The sequence below is a fragment of the Podarcis tiliguerta genome, assembly GCF_965153285.1.
Source record: "Podarcis tiliguerta genome assembly, chromosome: 18".
NCBI classification, from domain to species: Eukaryota; Metazoa; Chordata; class Lepidosauria; order Squamata; family Lacertidae; genus Podarcis; species Podarcis tiliguerta.
Genome location: NC_139551.1, coordinates 6,753,243 through 6,775,417, shown reverse-complemented (window position 1 = coordinate 6,775,417; position 22,175 = coordinate 6,753,243). Strand labels below are relative to the sequence as shown.

The 22,175-nt window shown below is 48.5% G+C and overlaps 1 protein-coding gene and 1 long non-coding RNA gene across 2 annotated transcripts in view; one reads left to right on the top strand and one right to left on the bottom strand.

Moving 5' to 3' along the window:
* Positions 1-22,175, bottom strand: part of LOC310668647 — a 273,140-nt gene that overhangs the window by 84,599 nt on the left and 166,366 nt on the right. The gene's annotated exons all lie outside the window — the stretch shown is intronic.
* SEMA6B (semaphorin 6B) overlaps positions 12,930-22,175 on the top strand; it is a 173,210-nt gene continuing 163,964 nt past the window's right edge. The window contains exon 1 of the mRNA XM_083421459.1: positions 12,930-13,606. The gene's annotated coding sequence lies outside the window, so the exon portion shown is untranslated. The remainder of the gene's footprint in view (positions 13,607-22,175) is intronic.

The window sequence follows — 22,175 nt, the reverse complement described above, 5'->3', positions numbered from 1 at the left end:
TTGGGTCTAAAGGTAAAGGTAAAGGTACCCCTGCCCATACGGGCCAGTCTTGACAGACTCTAGGGTTGTGCGCCCATCTCACTCAAGAGGCCGGGGGCCAGCGCTGTCCGAAGACACTTCCGGGTCACGTGGCCAGCGTGACATCGCTGCTCTGGCGAGCCAGCGCAGCACACGGAACGCCGTTTACCTTCCCGCTGGTAAGCGGTCCCTATTTATCTACTTGCACCCAGGGGTGCTTTCGAACTGCTAGGTTGGCAGGCGCTGGGACCAAACGACGGGAGCGCACCCCGCCGCGGGGATTCGAACTGCCGACCTTTCGATCGGCAAGCCCTAGGCGCTGAGGCTTTAACCCACAGCGCCACCTGCGTCCCATCCTCTGGGTCTAGTAACCCACCAATGTCTCCCGAGCTGCAGAGACTAAGCTATGAGAGAAGGAGAGACCCGAGTACTCGCAGGAGGAGTGCTCACCTTCATGCAAGACAGGGAGGTGAGTCGCTGGGGGATCAGGACTGGCCGTTACCCCGGCAAAGATAAAAGGCTGTCAGACCCCACCCCAGGTTGCGGGGGCAATATTGCTGTTTGCTAGAACCTGACTGAGACCCTGTGCCTGACCTTGCCTGGTTTCCTGCCCAGTGGCGTAGCGTGGGGGGTGCAGGGGGGCCCGGCCGCACCGGGCACAACATCTGGGGGTTAGGGTTAGGGGGCGCAAATCCACGGGTTAGGGGGCGCAAATTACTTGCCTTGCCCTGGGTGCTGACAACCCACGCTACGCCACTGTTCCTGCCTCGTGTCTTGACTTGGCCCTGTCGGACTGACTCCTTGCGGCCTCCTTGGATTCTGGACCAGACCTGGACTGCGTTGCTCAGGTTAACCCCCGAGCCTAGCACAGGGGGGCTAGATTTGTGCAGCACCTCTTTCATTCTGTGGGTGGGCTTCCTGTGTACGGCAGACCCTCCAAGTGCCCCTATTTTCCAGGGACAGCCCCCAGTTTACAGAAGCAGCCCCGGTTTCTGATCTGATCCCAGAATGTCCCTCTTTTCCTTAGGACATCCCTGTTTTCATCGACAAAGTCTTGGAGGGTATGGTAGGACACAGGTGGCGCTGTGGTCTAAAACCACTGAGCCTCTTGGGCTTGCCAATTGGAAGGTCAGCAGTTCGAATCTCTGCAACGGGGTGAGCTCCCATTGCTCGGTCCCAGCTCCTGCCAACCTAGCACTTCGAAAGCACGCCAGCACAAGTAGATAAATAGGTACCGCTCCAGCGGGAAGGTAAACTGTGTTTCCGTGTGCTCTGGTTTCCGTCACAGTGTCCCATTGCACCAGAAGCGATTTAGTCCTGCTGGCCACATGACCTGGAAAGCTGTTTGCATACAAATGCCAGCTCCCTCGGCCTGAAAGCGAGATGAAGCGGAAGCCACCCAGAGTGGCTGGGGAAGCCCAGCCAGATGGGCGGGGTATAAATAAACTATTATTATTATTATTATTATTATTATTATTATTATTATTATTCCTAAATCCGGCACTGTGCGTGATGATTCCTTGACCCACCAGCCTTTTTGGAACCAGCTCCTAAGTGGCAGTTAGCCTGGAACCAAGTCACAAGGAAAGCGGTGTCACGGAGGGGCTGATTTTTGCCTCCCGCGATGGGCTCTGCTTGCATGCGACCCGGTGGAGTGAATCTGCCGGAGGAAACGGCTCTCTGCGCACAGACCCGTTTTCTAGTTCCAAGTATCTCCTTCCCCTTTGTTTCCCGCAACCACAGCACGGGCTCTTTTGTAGCGCAGCCTATTTTCCTTTGAGGGAATCAAAAAGGCAAGGTTGCTTTGCGTCAAAACCAAAAGCCATTTAAAAGGTGGGATATTTTTTCCCCCCTTTAAAAAAAAAGAATCGCCTGGAAAAACGTAGAGCAGGAACAGAAAGGAACAGCGTGATCCGGAATACATGTCTACTCTGAAGTAGGTCCTGCTGTGTTCAACGGGGCTTACTCTCAGGAAAACAGGTATCGGGTTGTGGCATGAGATATGAGCCACCGAAGCTCAGTTTGAGTTTGAGATGGCAGCGAAATTCCACTCACTTGTTGTGATTTGAGATGGGGATTGTGGACGTTGAGTTTCGAACCAAACTCAGCACAATTGGCACTTTCCAAATAAATACACGGTTTTAATCAGTGCTATTTCCCCTGCATTTCTGCAGGAAGAAAGCCCTGGTGTTAATGTCCAGGAAACAACTCTCATTTGAAATCTTCTCGGAATTTTGCAATGCACTTCTCAAACAACAGAATATGAATTTATTTTATAAAATCTATATGCCGCTTGTTTGCAAGGGGGTGGGGGGAAATCCCTTCGGAGTTTTCAGAGGGGATGAAAACGTTCAAGAAATTGGAGCCCAGGGTTTGGCATTAGCACTGAAGAGATGATGATTTGCATTCAGGGGCCTCACACAGTAAAAATAAGATAACAAGGACATGAAAATCAGCAAAGCGTAGTGTCTAAAGCACACGTCCTACAATTTATTTTAGGGGAACAAATCCTACACTTAACAGATGAGCACCGTACAAAGGCCACTTTATATCTCACTAACCTCCCGATGAAAACACCTAACTCTGGGTGAAGGAGAATATTTTTTGCCTGGTGCCTAAAGGCAGACAAAGATGGTGCCTGGCACATTTTCCTGGGGAGAACATTCCACAAGCAGGGAGTCACCACCAAGAGGGCCTGTTCTTGGTCACCTTCCAGCTTGTCAACATCCTTCTTAAATTGTGGTGCCCAGAATTGGACACAGTATTCCAGGTGTGGCTTGACCAAGGCAAAAGAACAGCCCTTAAGATATTTGGAGATGGCTATCAACGTGTCCAGAGGAGGGCAACCAAAATGGTCAAAGGCCTGGAAACGATGCCTAGTATAGCATCTAGATCAAGGGAAGTAATAGTGCCACTGTCTTCTGCTCTGGTCAGACCTCACCTGGAGTACTGTGTCCAGTTCTGGGCACCACAGTTCAAGAAGGACACTGACAAACTGGAACGTGTCCAGAGGAGGGCAACCAAAATGGTCAAAGGCCTGGAAACGATGCCTTATGAGGAAGGGCTAAGGGAGCTGGGCATGTTTAGCCTAGAGAAGAGGAGGTTAAGGGGTGATATGATAGCCATGTTCAAATATATAAAAGGATGTCATATAGAGGAGGGAGAAAGGTTGTTTTCTGCTGCTCCAGGGAAGCGGACACGGAGCAATGGATCCAAACTACAAGAAAGAAGATTCCACCTAAACATTAGGAAGAACTTCCTGACAGTAAGAGCCGTTCGACAGTGGAATTTGCTGCCAAGGAGTGTGGTGGAGTCTCCTTCTTTGGAGGTCTTTAAGCAGAGGCTTGACAACCATATGTCAGGAGTGCTCTGAAGGTATTTCCTGCTTGGCAGGGGGTTGGACTCGATGGCCCTTGGGGTCTATTCCAACTCTATGATTCTATGATTCTCCTCTCGGTCTCCTCTTTTCCAGACTAAACAAACCCAACTCCTTCGACTGTTCCTCATCAGGCTTCGTTTCCAGACCCTTGATCATCTTGGTCGCCCTCCTCTGAACACCTTCCAGCTTGTCAACATCCTTCTTAAATTGTGGTGCCCAGAACTGGAGACAGTATTCCAGGTGTGGTCCAACCAAGGCAGAACAGAGTGCTTCTATTCTTTCCCTGGACATTATCTTTCTGTGGATGCTGCCGAGAGTAGCATTAACTGATAGGTGATCGGTTGCTGGCCCCTGAGCGCTTTTTACCTGAGAAATCAGGTGCTGCAAAGGAGGCAGCGGGTGGCAGGTTCAGGAGCACATTTCAGCTGATGCACGCGGCTTGTTATCACCTCGAAACGTAATTCCCACTCCCATCTCTCTTTATGTTGCGCTCGTAAATAACAATGGCCGCGTAACGGCTGCCAGTTCCCACCGATGCCATCTTTAATTGTAAACACGGCGATCAATCTGCGGGAGAGGAGGACCAACAGATTTCCGAGCCGCCGGTGGAAGCCTTCCAAAGACTGCCGCAACCCAGAGGGCTGCTGAGGCCACCTCCTCTCCTTTCCCTGCCCTCTTATTTAAATTAATTTAATTTCCATCCTCCCTACCTCATGGGCAGAGGAATCCTAAAGATGATTCCATGATGGAACAGAGGAACCTGAGAATTGGTTCATCTTCAAGCTTTCACTTTTAAAAAATCATTTTTATTCAATTCTACACTCTACATTAAAAGGGACGTGGGTGGCGCTGTGGGTTAAACCACAGAGCCTAGGACTTGCCGATCAGAAGGTCGGCGGTTCAAATCCCCGCAATGACGGGGTGAGCTCCCGTTGCTCAGTCCCTGCTCCTGCCAACCTAGCAGTTCGAAAGCACGTCAAAGTGCAAGTAGATAAATAGGTACTGCTCCGGCGGGAAGGTAAACGGTGTTTCCGTGCGCTGCTCTGGTTCACCAGAAGTGGCTTAGTCCTGCTGGCCACATGACCCGGAAGCTGTACGCCGGCTCCCTCGGCCAGTAAAGCGAGATGAGTGCCGCAACCCCAGAGTCGGTTATGACTGGACCTAATGGTCAGAGGTCCCTTTATACCTTTACACTCTACATTTGAATTCAAACATTAATCATAATCACCAATATTTAGGATTCCGTGAATCCTTAGACTTCCTTTCCATTATCAACCTGTTTCTGCTGCATCATACAATTTCTCTATTTTCCTTAAAACAGATCATTTTTACCTTAGCTTTTAATACATTACAAGCGTCACTCAAATCCTGCGAAAGTTTTTAGTTGTTTACAGTGTTCTCTTAGTAGATTGTAATCCCCCCCCCCCCATTCCTTATTAAAGTTTCTATCTTCCTGGTTTCTGATTTTCCTGGTCATTTTCACCATTTCCATCATCTTCATCAACCATTCTTCTCTGGTTGGGACTTTCATCTTCTTTCCATCTCAGGGCCAGAAGAATCTGCTCTGCTGTCGTTGAATACATAAATAGTATTTTCTGCTCCTTTGGTATCTCTGCATCTAAAACTCCAAGTAAAAAAGCTTCTGTTTTTCCCCATGTAATGGTTCTAGGGGTTGCTCGTGCGTAAGTTGCCGCCACTCCTGGCTAGGTTACCTGGTTGAACCCTTTCTGTCTGGACAGCCTCAAGCTTCGTGGCTGCCTCAGTCGCTGGCAGAATCCGTCAGTGGGCGTTTCTTGAACCTCTTCCAGCATAAAAGCTGTTTGACGCCCAGTCTCCTCCTAGTCTCCCTGCGCGGAAGTCTTCTGCGCAGGGAGGGTGTGGGCAGCGGAGTACCCGTACTCTCTCCGCTGGTCTCCGGCAAGGAGTCCTAGAGCCTCCTCTCCGATTCCCCCATCTGTCCCCCTTCTCCACTGGTGTTACGCTGATTTCCTTCCCCAGCGGATGGGCTACCTCTCTCCCTACTGGGACCCTCTCTCCGGCATCCCTCTGGAGCCTTCTCTCCGCCTCCAGCTCCGACGGCAGTTCCCTGACACCCCACAAACGTTATTTTAAACACTTTTTTTCACCTCATTATAAATCATTTCCCAGAATGCTTTTGTTATCGCGTACATCCACATGTGGTAGAACACACCTCCCTTCTCCTTACATATCCACAAAATATTTGAAGCACTTCTATACATCTTTGCCATCTTCAAGCTTTCACAGACCTTGTGTGGTAGGAAAGGGTGGGGTAAAAAATTAAATATATTTATTTAAAATCTCCCCCCGCCCCGAGCCCCAGAATGAACATTGTTTCCCTAATAAAGTATGAAAACTGCAAGTTTTCCCTGAGTGGTTGAACTTTCTTTATGTATGCTACAACGGCAGCAAGAATACTCATCGCGAAGTATTGGAAGACACAAGAATTACCCACTCTGGAAGAATGGCAGATGAAGGTGATGGACTATATGGAATTGGCGGAAATGACCGGCAGAATCCGAGACCAGGTAGAAGGGTCAGTGGAAGAAGATTGGAAGAAATTTAAAGACTACTTACAGAAACACTGTAAAATTAATGAATGTTAGAATGATGCTGGATTGAAGTTAAGTGGGATTTTTTTAGCAGCAATGTTAAGGAATATGTAAAGATGGATTGTTAACAGGTGATAATTTAAAGCTATAATATGTTAAGACAAAAGATTAAGATAAAATTAAAGAGGGAAAGGATTTGCTGAATTAACCAATTGAAGTGGAATGCAAGAAGGGGAGGTGTGGGGAGGTCGGGGAAACAAGTAAATGAAAGATATGAAATGGAAAGACTGATTTGTTTTTAACTGTTTTTATTTTGTATTTTCTTCTTTTTTTTACTCTTTTTATTTTTTTTCTAATTTTTGTAATATATTGAAAACTTTAATAAATATCTTTAAAAAAACAAAGAACTGTGAAGACTTTCCTTTAGCTTTCTTTATTCTTATTTTTCTCCAACACAACATCACCCTTCATTTTAACTTCAATTGCTTCTGCCTGCAGTAAAATCTGAGGTTTGCCTCCATCCTGAAGATTCGTTAGCAGTGGAAATTATTTAGGGCATTGCAAAATTCAGATCTGGATCTGGAACTGTCAACTTAGGAATCTTAAATTCATTTCTCCCCATTTCTGTAGAATTTTTATTTTATTTTCTTTTTTAACCCTCATGAAAATTTATCAGCACTTCAGTGTGAATTTCTCACTGCAGACACATTTGTGTATATTCTTTTGGCTAATGCACACATTTATTTTTTGCAAGCAATTTCCCCTGATATAATGATTTTTGTTTGTCGTTTTAACCAGTGTATTTATTTCCCCCTAAAACGTCCACGTTTATAAGCATTCTTTGGAGAACTGTCTCTCAACATTCATAGAAGCACAAATTTCAAATTTGATATACTGTTTGGGGAGTGGAGAATTAAGTGGGCTTGCAAATCGAATCAAATTTCACCAGCATCCCTCATCCCCAGGAAATGGGGTGACTTCACACTGCCAAAGGTTGGGAGGGGGTTTAAACACCCTCCCTGTGGTGATTTTCCCTTGTAGAAAATCACTGTGTAATTCGCTCTACCTGGGGCTGCCCTTGAAACTGTCCCATAAACTCCAGCGGGTGCAGAATGCTGCAGCGAGGCTCCTCATAGGGTCTCTGCCATGGGAGCATATTCACCCAGTGCTTTACCTGTTGCACTGGCGCCCGGTGGAGTATAGGGTCAGGTTCAAGGTGCTGGTCTTGACCTTTAAAGCCCTTTGTGGCTTAGGGCCCTCGTATTTTCGGGACCGTCTCTCCTGGCCTGCCCCACAGAGGGCCTTAAGGTCCATGAATAACCATAGTTTAGAGGTCCCGGGCCCTAAGGAAGTCAGACTATCCTCCACCAGGGCCAGGGCCTTCTTAGTGGTGGCTCCGACCTGGTGGAATGCTCTGTCCCATGAGACCAGGGCCCTGCAGGATTTAACTTCCTTCCGCAGGGCCTGTAAAACAGAGCTATTCCGCCCGGCTTTCAATTTGAACTTAGCCTGATCTTTTATTCCCCTTCCTTCCCTCCCCTCCCCTTTTATGAAGATTACCCGCTCTGGGATCCCACAGCTAATTCTCCCCTGGCCTCCTCGCTGGCCCAAGTAGGACTAATTCAGCCAGCTAGCCCTGGTGATCATCTAATGTTTATTAGATGGGTTCCCCCTAAATTGATTTCTGAACTTTGAATTTTATTGTTATGCATGTTTTTATACTGTATTTTATGCTGCTTTTACAATTGTTAGCCACCCTGAGCCTGGTTTTCTGACCTGGGAAGGGTGGGGTATAAATTAAAAAAATATTATTATTGGAAAATTAAGGTAGAGGAATTTCACAGGTGTGGAAAATCAAGCAAAGGAAAAATAGATCTGGGGTCAATCAAAGAATGGCCCTGCTTTTGTTTGGGCGGAAAGAAAACCATCCCCCCCCCCAGGAAGATATTTCCCAATCTGCACCCCCCCCCCTTTTAAAAAGGACTTCTCCTGCAAGCGTTGGAAGAGTTAGGCAAGACTCAAGGTAGTTGTGGGAGAGGAATCCCCCCCCCAAAAAAAATGAAAGGTCACTTTTGAAACAGATAATGTAAAACATTAATTTTCTGCAGCGTGGCTTTTAAAGTTCTGAGACTGCTGGTTCTTCTCTGGGCTCAGATCCCTGAGCGCGACGACTCATTATACAGTCTCTGCTTCCATGACAGGCAATGTTGGGATGGAGAGGAAATTTTGAGCAAGGTAGTGGTGCCATGACAATCCTGGACAGCATCTTAAAAAGCAGAGACACCACCTTGCCGACAAAGGTCCGTATAGTTAAAGCTATGGTTTTCCCAGTAGTGATGTATGGAAGTGAGAGCTGGACCAGAAAGAAGGCTGATGGCCGAAGAATGGATGCTTTTGACTTATGGTGCTGGAGGAGACTCTTGAGAGTCCCATGGACTGCAAGAAGATCCAACCTCTCCATTCTGAAGGAAATCAGCCCTGAGTGCTCACTGGAAGGACAGATCCTGAAGCTGAGGCTCCAAGACTTTGGCCACCTCATGAGAAGAGAAGACTCCCTGGAAAAGACCCTGATGTTGGGAAAGATGGAGGGCACAAGGAGAAGGGGACGACAGAGGACGAGATGGTGGGACAGTGTTCTCGAAGCTACCAGCATGAGTCTGACCAAACTGTGGGAGGCGGTGGAAGACAGGAGTGCCTGGCGTGCTCTGGTCCAGGGGGTCACGAAGAGTCGGACACGACTAAACAACTAAACAACAACAACTCCAAAGTGATTACATTGGAAAATTTTCAGAAGGGATTGATGGAAGTAAAAAAAAAAAAAATGTATAAGATGTAAACGTATGTTTAATTACTGTTGAAAATGATATATATATAAAAAATTATATATAAAAATAATAATAGGGGTGCACAAGAGGGGGGGGCTACTTCGCAATTGGCACTGTTACAGGTGCCAAATAATATTCCTTCTTCATTTGCATGGTCTTTCCCTGTTGCAGCAATTGCCCTTTGGAACTCCCTGCCTCTTGACCCTAAGGTAAAGGTAAAGGGACCCCTGACCATTAGGTCCTGGAGTTTCGGCGCTCATCTCGCTTTACTGGCCAAGGGAGCCGGCGTACAGCTTCCGGGTCATGTGGCCAGCAGGACTAAGCCACTTCTGGCGAACCAGAGCAGTGCACGGAAACGCCGTTTACCTTCCCGCCGGAGCGGTACCTATTTATCTACTTGCACTTTGATGTGCTTTCGAACTGCTAGGTGGGCAGGAGCAGGGACCGAGTAACGGGAGCTCACCCCGTCATTGCAGGGATTTGAACCGCCAACCTTCTGATCAGCAAGTCCTAGGCTCTGTGGTTTAACCCACAGCGCCACCCACGTACCTTGACTCTAGCCTGGCGCTAAAAATATTCATTTTCAGGCGAGCCTATCCAGGCATGTGTCTTAATCTATTTATAGCTTAACTCTTTATTATAATTATATTTTGACATATATATATTTTTTAATACCCGTTTTTAATTTTGACACCCGCAGGGCATTTTAACCCTCGTAATTTCTGCAAACCACGTGGAGGTCCCTCTTGCCACCAAGCGGTGTATAAATCTTGTCGGGTAAATAAAAACCAACACACAACAGAGTATTCACACACAGCTCCTTGCTCACACCAGAGGGCGCCCCAGGCACACCTCTCATGCACAACACAATACACAAGGACACATGACATACACAACAGGGAACACATACCTAGAAGCAAGAACATATCCACACACACCCCAATCTGAATCCCAATGGTAGTTCTGGGCTGGGAGGAGGTACTGAAAGCTCTTTGCCTACCATGGTACTGCGATCAGGATCAATTCTGCTTCTCATTAGTTGATTGATCTGATGACGGCAGGCAGTGGGGAGGCAATGTTAAACCTCATCGTCCTGCTGCGATAGAATGAAAACCAGATAGTATTAATTCCTGCATTGCAGGGGGTTGGTCTGGATGACTTCTGGGGTCCCTTCCAGCTCTGCTATGGTTCTATGTCCTTTCCCACCATACTGGTAAGGTAAAGGACCCCTGTGGGGTTGCGGCGCTCATCTCGCTTTCAGGCCAAGGGAGCTGGTGTTTGTCCGCAGACAGCTTTCTGGGTCATGTGGCCAGCAGGACGAAACTGCTTCTGGCGCAACGGGACACCGTGGCGTGGGTGGCGCTGTGGTCTAAACCACTGAGCCTCTTGGGTTTGCCGATCAGAAGGTTCGTGGTTCGAATCCCCGCGACGGCGTGAACTCCCGTTGCTCTGTTCTAGCTCCTGCCAACCTAGCAGTTTGAAAGCACACCAGTGCAAGTAGATAAATAGATACCGCCGTGGTGGGAAGGTAAACGGCGTTTCTGTGTGCTCTGGTTTCTGCCATGGTGTCCCATCATGGAAGCACCCCACTTGCAGGTGCAAAGCAAAGTGGGAAAGGGTGAGGCAGGGAAAGAGACCGCCCTCCTTTGACTCTTTCTGCCTGCCTCTTGTGGCCTCCAACAGAACTACAATCCTGTAGTTCAGAATTCGCACACAGATCTCCAAGCTCAACGCCACTTGTTCTTCAGACAAACACCCATCCTGGGCGTTCCTCAAAAGGAAAACGCCACAGAGTTCAATGATGCTTACTTCGAAGGAAGTGCATGTGCTTGTTTGTGTATGTGAGAGAAAGAGAGAATAACTGGATGTCACATAGGTAAAGGTAAAGGGACCCCTGACCATTAGGTCCAGTCGTGGCCGACTCTGGGGTTGCGGTGCTCATCTCGCTTTACTGGCCGAGGGAGCCGGCGTGCAGCTTCCAGGTCATGTGGCCAACAGGACAAAGCCGCTTCTGGCAAACCAGAGCAGCACACGGAAACACCATTTACCTTCCCGCTGGAGTGGTACCTATTTATCTACTTGCACTGGTGTGCTTTCGAATTGCTAGGTTGGCAGGAGCAGGGACCGAGCAATGGGAGCTCACCCCGTCATTGCGGGGATTCGAACCGCTGACCTTCTGATCGGCAAGTCCTGTGCTCTCTGGTTTAATCCACAGCACCACCTGCATTCCAGATGTCACATAGAAAGAGCTTAAACCTTCCTGGTGGTGCAACCCTGTACACACATACCTGGGAGGAAACCCCATTGTACTGAATGGAGCAGGCCTGGGTAAATCTGCCCATTTTCATTTCTCATTCCCCACTTAAGTTTATTTCCACACCAGTAGAAAATCCATCAGGGTTTCCGCGAGGATTTTTTAATTTGGTTTTCCAAATTACAGTTTTACAATCACGTATCCAACGTACAACGTAAAAACAAGATTCCAAAGAATCTCCTGGACTTCCTTGCTCCCCTTTATGGGTCCTACTGTTAGCCATTTCCCCCTGCATCTTTTATAAGAATCCACATAGAATCATAGAGTTGGAAGAGACCACAAGGGCCATCGAGTCCAACCCCCTGCCAAGCAGGAAACACCATCAGAGCACTCCTGACATATGGTGGTCAAGCCTCTGCTTAAAGACCTCCAAAGAAGGAGACTCCACCACACTCCTTGGCAGCAAATTCCACTGTCGAACAGCTCTTACTGTCAGGAAGTTCTTCCTAATGTTTCGGTGGATTCTTCTTTCTTGTAGTTTGGATCCATTGCTCCGTGTCCGCTTCTCTGGAGCAGCAGAAAACAACCTTTCTCCCTCCTCTCTGTGACATCCTTTTATATATTTGAACATGGCTATCATATCCCCCCTTAACCTCCATTAAATACAAAATTCACTGTTAAACCAGAAGTTTCCGTGCGAGAGGAGTCCCCCCCCCGACATGACACTTTTGCAAAGCACTACCCCCTGAATGCAATGCATTTTTGTGCGTGTTGTTCTCGCTATGCACACTTAACCCCGGTGCATGCCTCTTTTTTTGCTTGGGGGGGGGCAGTGAGGCACACGGTTCGGTGGGGAGCGTTGCACTACAAAATTCGGAGAGATAAACCCAATGAATAGCTCTGCTTTCAGATCGTTGGTCGTTTCAGAGAGCACAAACTGGGTAGATTCTTGAACCGAACCAAATCCCTCCTCCTCCCCGACTTCCGAGTAGACCTGCCTTGGCTGGCGCTGCTGCTTGCTGAAGAGGCTACGGGATCCGGTTCCTTTTCCCCGCAATAATGATTATTAAATTTCATACAAAAACATAACTTTAACATAACGGAAAAAGAAAAAAAACAATAATAAAAGAAAAAAGAAAGTAAAAGAAATAAAATATTTCACACCTCACATATACCACCACCTACAATACGGCTTAGTTAATTAATTAAAATCCAACTTCATAAAGATATTACTTGACTTCCTCTAATCTCTTCCAACTGAGTTTCCTTGTAATTAAATGTAGCACTTTCCAATATCATTATTCCATACAACAACATTCAGGTCATAATCAAAATTCCTAACTTTTCTTATCGTACTTTTCCTTATTTATTTACAGTGGTACCTCAGGTTAAGTACTTAATTCGTTCCGGAGGTCTGTACTTAACCTGAAACTGTTCTTAACCTGAAGCACCACTTTAGCTAATGGGGCCTCCTGCTGCTGCTACTGCGCCGCCGGAGCCTGATTTCTGTTCTCATCCTGAAGCAAAGTTCTTAACCTGAAGCACTATTTCTGGGTTGGCAGAGTCTGTAACCTGAAGCGTATGTAACCTGAGGTGCCACTGTATTTAATCCTAATTTAATCCTAGGCCTAATTAATTCTTTCAAGTGGTTACAAATCTTTAACATTACAATATTTCTTCAAACAGTCTTTAAATTTCTTCCAATATTCCTCTTCTTCCTGGTCGCGGATTCTCCAGGTGAGACCAGCCACCTCCATCGAGTCCATCGTCTTCATCTGCCATTCTTCTGCCGTCGGGGGGATCCGGTTCCTTTGCCGAGCGAATCCATCTCTGTTTTTCCTGCCGGCCTCAGCTAGTGTTCGGAATTGCCGCACCAGCCGTAGCTTGCAGTCTCAATGCTGGCGTTTCGCTCTCTCTGTCTCCCCCCGAAGCCAAGAACAGAAGCGGAGCCCGGAGGATCGACAGCAAGACCCCCCCCCATTCACGGCACACACCTGCAACCTTCTTTCCAGCTATCCCTGCCTGCCACCGACCCCTCCTCTCATTTTCCAAAGGAAGACCAGAAAAATCCAACAGCTGAGAGACACGAGAAGGTGGTGGAGACACTAGCATCCCTTCTTCAAATCCCCTCTTTTTTCCAGCAGCTGCCCCTCTGAGCAACGCCCCCCCCCCGGACGAATTTTCACAAAAGGTGCTACCCCTTTTGAACTGCATTGTAACCCAGCTGGTGTAGAGTTTCTGAGCAGGGGGGGGGTCTCTTTTTCTCCCCCAGCGCCACCCCCATGTCTTTCTCCCTGTCTCCGGCTTGCTACTGTATATATATATATTGTGTCGTTCGGACCCTTCGTAGCCAACGATGGCAGTTGAACTGAATGCAAGGCAGGGACAGGTGTAAAAAAAAAGGGGGGGGGAGTTGAGAAGGAGGAGTCCTTGCCCCCCCACCCTCCCTTCAATAGGCTTAAGAGAGCCTTGGAGAGTTTTTAGCAAGAACTGCAGCAAAAAGAGAGAGGCACAGAGACAACGATTCCAGACTCGGTGGGAGACGCAAGGCGAATCCAAGGTAAGAAAAAAAAGAGGCATTTTTATAAATCTGCAGCCGCTTTTTATTAAACGGCGAGGGCCGGTGTTCGTTTCGAATGCCCCTCCTCTCGAGCAAATAAAATCTATTTATTTATTTTAATGTCAGGAAACTTTGTAGGTGCTCTGAGCATGGGGGTACGTGGCGGTTGGGAGGGAAGGGAAGAACAAAATTGGGGAAACTTTAAAAAAAAAGGAGAGACATCAGTGCAATCGTGGGATGTTTTACGATCGGTCAGTTTCGCCTCTTTGTGCGGTCGATTTCAGATTTGGAAGGCTATGTGTTCTTCCTTTAGCTTGGTTTTGTGTGTGTGTGTGTGTGTGTGTTTAAAGGAGACACTCTTTTTAATATATATATATATCAGTCCACAAAAATCTCTGCAGCTCCTTCCCCCCCCCCCCATATTATTTATGTTTAAATAATATGATATCCTTATTTCTGGGCACTTCTCTGATTTTCCCATGGAGCTTTTTGGTACCAGCTATTTTGCAATAGCCAGGTGTGTGTGTGTGTGTGTGTGTTTGGAGTGGGGGGGGTTGAACACCTTGAAAAGGGTCATATAGGGTATTTCAGCCGTGTTGGAAGGGGTGGCTAAGAATTGCTTCCTAATCCTCTAGCTAGGAGACGGGATAGATTGTTAACAAGCAGGTGATGGGGTTCTTAGTCTGCACAAAAATGGGGGGGGGCAGCAGAATGTTGCTGTTATTATATTTCTTTCTTTTTATATCAGATTCTGGGGGTGGGGGAAGCCTCTCCAGAAATGTGAATTGCAAAACCCAATGGAAATGAATAGGGGTGTGTTGCTGTTTTTGGCTGGGACCTCTGTTTGTGTGTGATCATCCCACCCCTCCTGCCAGCTATACAGTTGGGGGTAGAGGAGCCGGGGGAGCTTCTTTCCCCCCCCCCACTCCTTTTGAAGAGGGGGGGCCTCTATTTTTCCCCTAAGGGCACTAGACTTTGAAATCCACCCTCCCTGCGTGCTTTGAAGCCGATGGAACGGAATCCGATCCGGAATACTAAATCGGCTGAGAAGGATTGGGGTGGGCATCTTCTATTGTCTCAATCGGCGGGTTTCTTTGCGGTGGGGGCCCACCGCTCCAAGGCACAGATTATGGCTAGGGTGTCCCCTCTCCCCCCCCACCAATACCCCCCCACCCAAACAATCCTACCGGGATTAGGTTCGCTTGCACAAAGGGAGCCAGTCCTTTCCAAGACATGTTAGGAAGATGCAGAAATACTGGGTGGCAGCGGATCAGCTGGGGGGGGGGACAGAATTGCATATTTCCCTTGCCCCCCCCTCCCACTCACACCTATGTACTTTGGAATTTCAGCAGCTAGAACGAGAGAAAACACAGGGAGCTTTGTCAATTGATGTAGATATGATGCTTAGGGATGTGGAACCCGAGAGAAGGGGATGTATTTAAAGCTATCCTTTTTTAAATAAGAAGTCTTTGGTGGAATTTTTAGCAGGCCAATTTATCAACAAATGGGATTTTTTTTTTGGGGGGGGTGGATTTATAAAGAAGTCTATTTGTATGGTGTGGGGGGGCCCAACTGCTAGTAGTCACCTGTCTCTCTCTCTCTCACACACACACACCACACCTTTGTGGCCTGGCACCCTTTACAGGTCAGGTGGAAACGTTTGCGTGATGGACTTGTTTGAGGTTTCCCTGCCCCCTGTGGCAGCTGAGGTCTAGGAAGGGTCTAGCCCTGGACTTGGAGCCCCGCCCCCTATATGTACCTTCTGGCTGTAGCCACTTGGCGGTGAAACAGAGAGGATGCGCTCTGCGCATGTTCAGGGGCACCCTCGCCGGCACTCGCGTCTACGGGAGGATAGCTGGGGTGGGATTAAGCACCCTGGACTTGGGGACGCGGGTGGCGCTGCAGGTTAAACCACAGAGCCCAGGACTTGCCAATCAGAAGGTCGGCGGTTCGAATCCCCGCAACGGGCTGAGCTCCCATGGCTCGGTCCCTGCTCCTGCCCACCTAGCAGTTCGAAAGCACGCCAGTGCAAGTAGATAAATAGGTACCTCTCCGGCGGGAAGGTAAACGGCGTTTCCGTGCGCTGCTCTGGTTCACCAGAAGCGGCTTAGTCATGCTGGCCACATGACCTGGAAGCTGTACGCCGGCTCCCTCGGCCAGCAATGCGAGATGAGCGCCGCAACCCCAGAGTCGGCCACGACTGGACCTAATGGTCAGGGGTCCCTTTACCTTACTTGGGGGTTACAAGACAGGATGCTGCCAAGGGCCTCTGGCAACATTGCTTTTTTCCCTACATTCTCTCCCCCCCCAAGAGGTCCAGCCCACCCATAAGCCAAGGTGAGACAACCACCTCAGGCAGCAGGTGTAGGTCTTTATTCCCCCTCCCTGACGTAGATCTTCAATCCTCCTTCTTCCCTGGCAGGAAGGGGACATCATTTTACGCTTTGCTCCGGATGCCAAAATGTCTTGGGCCGGCCCAACACACATGGCATGCAGCTAGACCTCATTGTGCACCCTGCTAATATAAACCCATGTCTCTTGTACTTGGGGGAGAATGAATGAGCTTCTCCATCCTTGGCTGGAATCTCCTTTCTGTGTGTGTTGCCCGTCCCCAAAAGGTATCTGTTTGGGCGTCCTCTGGTGCAGAGTTGCCACTCTGTGTATGCTCAGGGGCTGCCCTCACCTGCTAGCTGGTCGCTTCACTCCTCCGGCAGCGGCGAGATGCCAAAGGCCGTTGCTTGGCTCCCGTTAAGCCCTGATTCTTTCGCGTTCATAGGTGAGGCTCTGGTGGTGCAGGGAAACACTTTGTGCATGCCCAGGGGGCGGGTGAGCGTGGAATAAATAAAGAGTCCGTTTGAATATGGACAAGAGTCTTCTGCCTCTTTCTCAGCTGGGTTTTTGCCACCGGGTAATTCTCTTCAACGTGTGTAAATCTCTGCTGGCTATCACCGAACCGATCTTTCACCCGCGCCCATAAAACACAGCCTTGCATTGTTGCTTCATCTCTGCTCTACCGTGAGCCTGAATCTCTTGGATTTGGGGCAGGTAGATCGAGTTGGGCCGGTGGAAGCCTCTAAAATGTGGGTAGCAGGGGCGGCAGGTGCCTCTGAGCATGTGCAGAGTGCTTCTCACCCCTCCCCTTTGCCAGGGAATATTTCATGACACCTCCAGCTCCTCCCTCGTTTGGTAGCAAACTCATCCTTGATCCAGGGAGACCACCGGTCAAGGTTTCGAATGGGCCCTTCTGGTTGTCTTGGGGGGGGGGCTCTGTGTGTGTTTCACGCCCCTCCTGCATCCATCAAGCCTTGGCTTCTGCCCAGAGCACCTCCGCACCCCTTTCCTTTCCTGGGAGCCCTATTTCTGCCAACTCTTGCCTGGGAGACGGGGAGAGTTATGAAAACCAGATATCGCCAAGTCACAGCTGTGTCAGCTCGGGGAAAAAAAACAAAGGTTATCTTTAATCATTAAGGCACTTATTGCAGAAATTGCCGGAGACCCTCTTGCTTAGTTATGAGGCCTGGGCTCTCTGCCTGGGCTCTCACCTTTCGACCTTGGGCTGAGATGGCTCCATCCATTTCTCTCTGAGACTCCGTTGCAGAAATTGGGACTGCAAAGACCGTTATTTGTTCCGTCTTTTCATTAACAGCCTGGCTCTGAGCACGGGGTGTGGGGCGCCGAACCCCAAATCCTCTCTGGACAGAATAACCATAGTCTTCCTTTTTCAAAAAAAATAAATAAACATGAAATCAAGAAATATATTCTGAAATATATAAAGCTTCTCTTCTGCCTGCTTACGCTGGCTGCTAACAGGCGTTCTTTTTCTTCCAACCTTTTTGGAATTTCTTGTTACTCGAGTTTCAAGAGATAAGGGCATTCTTCAGATATGGGCAGGCACTCAGAAAGGCATTTAACATACCTCGCTTTTATGAGCTTAGATCTGGTTTATAGAGATGCAGCAGAATGAGGAGGCAGATTCCTGCGGCGGTCGGATAGACTGTACCGTTTATATTTTCTTAGAGACCTCTCCACATTGTTGTCAATAATAATAATAATAATAAATTTTATTTATATCCCACCCTCCCCAGCCGAAGCCGGGCTCAGGGCAGCTAACCACAATACAATAGTACAACATTCTAAAATCATTTCATTATAAAATTAATTCAAATCAAATTGATGGCAACCATTAGGCTAAAGTTCTGTGAAGATTACCAAAGGAGGGGGTCAGACTGTGCCCTGGCCAAAGGCCTGGTGGAACAGCTCTGTCTTGCAGGCCCTGTGGAAAGATGTAAAGTCCCGCAGGGCCCTAGTCTCTTGTGACAGAGCATTTCACCAGATCGGGGCCACAACCAAAAAAGCCCTGGCTCTGGTTGAGGCCAGCCTAACCTCTCTGTGGCCTGGGACCTCCAATATGTTTTTATTTGAAGACCGTAAGTTCCTCTGTGGGACATACCAGGAGAGGCGGTCCCGTAGGCATGAGGGTCCTAGGCCGTATAGGGCTTTAAAGGTTAAAACCAGCACCTTAAACCTGATCCTGTACTCCACCGGGAGCCAGTGCAGCTGGTATAGCACCGGGTGAATGTGATCCCGCAGCAAGGACCCCGTAGAGGTACCTATTTATCTACTTGCACTGGTGTGCTTTTGAACTGCTAGGTTGGCAGGAGCTGGGACAGAGCAACCGGAGCTCACCCTGTCGCGGGGATTCGAACCGCCGACCTTCTGATCGGCAAGTCCTAGTCTCACTGGTTTAACCCACAGGGCCCTGTTAAGTACAGGATGCTGGTCTAGATGGGCCTTTGGCATGATCTAAATGGGCTTTTCTTCAGCCTTTAGATTTTAGACTCTGACTTAATGATCTTACGGAACGCCCCAGAGTTGAATTACTGGAGAGCAGAGTATCCCTGGTAAAGCAACTGTGCCGTGTCAAAGATACTGAACTGAAAATTGAGATGCCCGGCAAACGCCAGGGTGGTTGCAGTGCCTAGAATGTCACTGTAGGACAACCTCGGCCCTCCAGATGTTTTTGGCCTACAACTCCCATGGTCCCTAGCTAGCAGGACCAGCGGTCAGGGATGATGGGAATTGTAGTCTCGAAACATCTGGAGGGCCGAGGTTGAGGAAGCCTTATCTAGGACTAAAGAAACCCAGAAACAAATGCGCCACAAAGCTCACCAGCCAAATAGCAAACTCCTGGGAGGCTAAAAAATGGAAAAGCAGAAAGAACTATGGCAGGCATAGGCAAACTCAGCCCTCCAGATGTTTGGGGACTACAACTCCCATCATCCTTAGCTAACAGGACCAGTGATCAGGGATGATGGGAGTTGTAGTCCCGAAACATCTGGAGGGCTGAGTTTGCCTATGTCTGAACTATGGCCTCCTGGGGGGGGGGGTCAGGATATAGATGGAATCTGAGCTGCCCCCGCTCGTTTAGCACAGGTGGCACAATGGGAAGTGCACCATTCCCTCTAATATTTCTCTGATGAAAACAGGGATGCCCTATTCTATAATAATAATAATAATAATAATAATAATAATAATAATAATAGTTGTTGTTGTTTAGTCGTTCAGTCGTGTCTGACTCTTCGTGACCCCATGGACCAGAGCACGCCAGGCACTCCTGTCTTCCACTGCCACCCACAGTTTGGTCAGACTCATGTTTGTAGCTTGGAGAACACTGTCCCACCATCTCGTCCTCTGTCGTCCCCTTCTCCTTGTGCCCTCCATCTTTCCCAGCATCAGGGTCTTTTCCAGGGAGTCTTCTCTTCTCATGAGGTGGCCAAAGTATTGGAGCCTCAGCTTTAGGATCTGTCCTTCCAGTGAGCACTCAGGGCTTTCCATTTCCTTAAGAATGGATGCGTTTGATCTTCTTGCAGTCCATGGGGCTCTCAAGAGTCTCCTCCAGCACCAGAATTCAAAAGCATCCGTTCTTCGGCGATCAGCCTTCTTTATGGTCCAGCTCTCACTTCCATACATCACTACTGGGAAAACCATAGCTTTTACTATACGGACCTTTGTTGGTAAGGTGATGTCTCTACTTTTTAATTTTATTTATTCTCCACCCATCTGACTGGATTGCCCCAACCAATCTAGGTGGCTTCTAACATATATAAAAACATAATAAAATAGTAAATATTTAAAAGCTTTCCTGTACAGCGTTGTCTCCAGATGTCTTCTAAAGGTTGTATAGTAACTTATCTCCTTGGCTCAGGGGTCACTGAACGCCATAACCTCCAACATTTCTCTGATGAAAATACGGACGTCCTAAGGAAAAGTGAAGGACACGGGTGGCGCTGTGGGTTAAACCACAGAGCCTAGGACTTGCCGATCAGAAGGTCGGCGGTTTGAATCCCCGCGACGGGGTGAGCTCCCGTTGCTCGGTCCCTGCTCCTGCCAACCTAGCAGTTCGAAAGCACCTCAAAGTGCAAGTAGATAAATAGGTACCGCTCTGGCGGGAAGGTAAACGGCGTTTCCGTGCGCTGCTCTGGTTTGCCAGAAGCAGCTTAGTCCTGCTGGCCACATGACCCAGAAAAACTGTCTGAGGACAAACGCCAGCTCCCTCGGCCTGTAAAGTGAAATGAGCACTGAAACCTCAGAGTCGTCTTGCCAGGGGTACCTTTACCTTTACCTTTAAGGAAAAGGGGGGCATTCCAGGATCAAATCAGAAACCAGGACGGCTTCTGTAAATCCAGGACTGTCCCTGGGAAACAGGGACACATGGAGGGTCTGTTCCACAACTCCGTCTACCTCTGCTTCTCGGCCATTACAGGAAAGTTGTGAGTGGCACCCCTACAGAACTTTCCACTTTCTTCAGGGCAGGGCTGGCTTGCCCGTGAGGCGTGGTGAGGCAGTCACCTCAAGTGGCCGTGAACTCCTGTCGCTCTGTCCTAGCTCCTGCCAACCTAGCAGTTTGAAAGCACACCAGTGCAAGTAGATAAACAGGTGGCAGGAAGGTAAACAGTGTTTCCATGTACTCTGGTTTCCGTCACAATGTTCCAAACACCGGCTCCCTAGGCCTGAAAGCGAGATAATAATAATAATTTATTATTTGTACCCCGCCCATCTGGCTCTGGGCGGCTTCCATAGAAACAAAAAATACAGTAAAATATACAGTAAAATATCTCACATTAAAAACTTCCCTGCCTTAAGATGTCTTCTAAATGTCAGGTAGTTATTTATCGCTTTGATATCTGATGAGAGGGCATTCCACAGGGCGGCCGCCACTACCGAGAAGGCCCTCTGCCTAGTTCCCTGTAGCTTTGCTTCTCGCAATGAGGGAACCGCCAGAAGGCCCTTGGCGCTGGACCTCAGTGTCCGGGCAGAACGATGGGGGTGGAGACGCTCCTTCAGGTATACTGGGACGAGGCCATTTAGGTCAACACCAGCACTTTGAATTGTGCTCGGAAACGTACTGGGAGCCAATTTAGGTCTTTCAGGACCGGTGTTATGTGGTCTCGGCGGCCGCCCCCAGTCACCAGTCTAGCTGCCGCATTCTGGATTAGTTGTAGTTTCCGAGTCACCTTCAAAGGTAGCCCCACGTAGAGCGCATTGCAGTAGTCCAAGCAGGAGATAACCAGAGCATGCACCACTCTGGCGAGAAAGTAGGGTCTCATCCTGCATACCAGGTGGAGTTGGTAGACAGCTGCCCTGGATACAGAATTGACCTGCGCCTCCATGGACAGCTGTGAGTCCAAAATGACTCCCAGGCTGCGCACCTGGTCCTTCAGGGGCACAACCCCACAGTCGCCTTTGACTGGACATAACCACCCAGGTGTCCTTTACCTTTTACCTGCAAGGGGTTGGTCTAGATGACACCTGGGATACCCTTTCAACTTGACACTTCTACGATTCTATGACTTGGTGTGCAGCCCAATGGCTTGCAGAAGCTCCCACAGTAAGCGGAAAAGAGACTTCTCCCCCCCCCCTTGATTCTGACTCCTTTCCTGCAGGCCAGAGGAGCAGGAGCAGAGCTTGGGAGTTGGCAACCTGCTCTGCACACCCCTCGAAGCTAAAATTAGGAAGAGCGGCTTAACTCGGAAGAGAGATGCAGCTCAAAACGCAGGGCAGGCTGGAAGGAGGAAGCCGCTGTTTTTTATGCTCCCTCTTGAATCCTCTCCCTTCGCCTTCTCTCTGACGGAGAGGGTCGAATCTGCAACTTTATATTCTCATTGTCTCAAACTTAAGTTCTGCACTCATTCACATCCTTTTGCAAGAGGCTGGAGGTGGTGGGGAAAAGAGATTCTTTGGCCAAATCTGGTGCGCAGCCTTCATTTGCAATTTTGCAGAGGAAGAGCCCTCGTGAAAATTCATCAGCACCACGAAGTTCTCCAAATATGGCCATGTTTGTATGCACTTTTGTCTATTGCACTCTTTTTCTGTTTTTTCCTTATTTGCAAAGCGTATTTCCCTAACATTTATATTTCCCATGACAGAATGCATTTTTGCATCTTTCTCCCCCCCATGAATGTATGCATTTTAACGCATGCTTTACCCGGTTATATGTGTTTTTCACCTATTCCTTGGTCAGAGAACTGTGCCATAAAATTCAGAGAAGTGCTGCTGTCCAGGGACGTCT